Source organism: Phyllobates terribilis, unplaced genomic scaffold (assembly GCF_046119375.1).
Source record: "Phyllobates terribilis strain yellow unplaced genomic scaffold, ASM4611937v1 Scaffold_12__6_contigs__length_324123572, whole genome shotgun sequence".
In the NCBI taxonomy this organism is placed as follows: domain Eukaryota; kingdom Metazoa; phylum Chordata; class Amphibia; order Anura; family Dendrobatidae; genus Phyllobates; species Phyllobates terribilis.
In genome coordinates, this window is record NW_027362772.1 from 186136844 (window position 1) to 186139494 (window position 2651).

The window sequence follows — 2651 nt, forward strand, 5'->3', positions numbered from 1 at the left end:
GACGCGAGAGCTCGTCGTGGACGCCATATTGGTTGTGGCTACATGAACGGGAAGTAGGAATAGCAGCTCGATAGCGAGCGCCATGTTGGAGGTGAAAGTGGTGTGTGACTAGATGCTCAGTAAAATGAAAACAATGAAATGAGAGAGATGGGAATCTAATGGCACTGTGGCTGCCCCATTACCCCTCTAGCTGTGCCTGCTGTGCTGCTGCACACTCACACTGCGCCCAAATACTGTGCCTCAGAAACCAGGTTGTCATAGCTACAAGGTTCCCCAAAATAAAGCCACTCTCTTAGCAGCCTTGAAAACAATAGTGCCTTACAGAAAAGGGCCTCATATCCCACCACCACCCAATAAAAAAAAGGGATCGCATATTAGTACCTCATTTTGTGCCACAGGCAGTGATAGCGCCCAACACAGTAATGGCTCCATAGTCTGTGCTCGTACGCAGCAATGCTACCCCTGCTGTACCTCAATATACCAATAACGTGCCTCCGATATAGTAATAGTGCCTCTTCACCATAACAATGACCACTTTTGTGCCCACCATAGTAAAAACTACCCCTCAGGCACCAGAGCCGGGTTTCATTTCTGTCATACCTACAGTGGCTTGTGAAAGTATTCACCCCCTTGGCTATTTATTTTTATATCACATGCTTAACGACAGAACATCCCACTGTGTGCAATCTAAGTGTCACGATCATAGGCGGATTATAATGAGGGCAATCCGGGCGACCGCCTGGGGCCCCAAGCCTGCAGGGGGCCCGCGGCTCCGGGCGGGGTGTCTAATGCCGGATTGACCTAATTATATGCGCGGGCTGCCGCGGCACATACCGGTAGCAGTGGCGGGAGGGGGGGCCCCGGACCACTCCCCCAGCAGCAGCAGCCGCCGCTACTTCTTCATCGGCTGGGCCAGCACTGCAGCAGTTAACATCCCTGTGCTGGCCCAGCCGCGTCACTGCTAGGAGACACGGCCCTGTGTGCGCCCGTGTCTCCTAGCTCTGACGTCACGCAGTGCGCCCTGGCCTGCAGTTATGCAATGGAGAAGTCAGAGCAGGCAGGAGGAATGGAGCCGGGGGATGGTGAGTGTGTCTGTGTGGGCAGGTGTGTCTGTGTGGGCAGGTTAGAAAGTCTTGCCCTGTTGAACACTACACCTGACTTGAGGCCACCACCTCTTGGTTGTCCAATTTTCTTGCTTCTCTAGGGCTCTTCTCAGATATTCATTATACCAGCTCCCCAGAATACCAAAGCTAGGGTGAGAGACCGCGAGCCCTGGTGGTGGTCATAACTGCGGCCACCCAGGGGCATTACTCCATAACAACAATCCCCTGAGGTGGTGTAGGATGTAAGGACCTATTCACGCTGCATTCAGGTCTTTACACAAGGCTTACAACTGAATCCCTGAAATTCAGGATTGTGCTGTCTGAAATGAGACATCTGAAAGCAGAGCAAATGGAGCCTAAAGATTCAGACTTTAGCCTCGGTTTGCCTTTGTTCAAATCAATGGCTATGTCAAGGCACATCTGAATGCCATTTTTCAGGGATTTAGATAGAAGACTGGAAAGAGGAGATGAATGCATTGCAAAATTCAGTGTGAATAGGCCCTTATATCTGGAGTCTTGATATTGATGCCACATGCATTTTACTTGTTTTTAACTTAAAAAAAAATACACACACACAAATTATACACATACACACACACACACACACACAGGTGTGTGATTGTGTTTGTGTGTGTGTGGGCAGATGTCATTGTGTGATGTCTGTATGTATTTTTGTGTTTCAAATGTGTTTATGCGTGTCTGTATATGTTTGTGTGTGTGCATGACTGCATGCGGCCTCCTGCTGAGTATAGTTGGCGCCGTGCGGCCTCCTGATGTTTCTGGGGGGGGGCGCCGTGTGGCCTCCCGCTGTGTATAGATGGCTACGTGCGGCCCCCCCCGCTGTGTATAGATGGCTACGTGCGGCCCCCCGCTGTGTATAGACGGTGCCGTGCGACCCCCCCCCCGCTGTGTATAGACAGTGCCGTGCGGCCCCCCGCTGTGTATAGATGGCTACGTGCGGCCCCCCGCTGAGTATAGATGTCGCCGTGCGGCCTCCTGCTGTGTATAGATGGCTACGTGCGGCCTCCCGCTGAGTATAGATGGCGCTGTGCGGCCTCCTGCTGTCTCTGGGGGGAGCGCCGTGCGGCATCTATACTCAGCAGGAGGCCGCACGTAGCCATCTATACACGTATACTCAGCAGGAGGCCGCACGTAGCCATCTATACGGTGCCATCTGTACACAGCGGGAGGCCGCACGGCGCCATCTATACACAGCGGGAGTCTCAGTGCTTTGCAAGAGCAGTCAATAAATTCTGCTTGACTAATTCTGAGCACCATAAAGTCTGGTTCGCTTCGAACCTGCTGTCTTCATTTTCAGCTTGCTGAATTCTAACTCATTTACTGTCATTCGAGACGATGCCTTTGCTGGTCTCTTTCACCTTGAATACCTGTAAGTGCTCCACTTAATGTCATATTTTTTATTCTGTTCTTCTTCATCTTTTGGCATGTGCAATTGTATGAGCAAGTATTCATATGAATTTATGACCTACTTAAACCTTCGAGGACCTTAAATTTTATTCAATCAAATTTTTTTCCAGTTTAAAACTA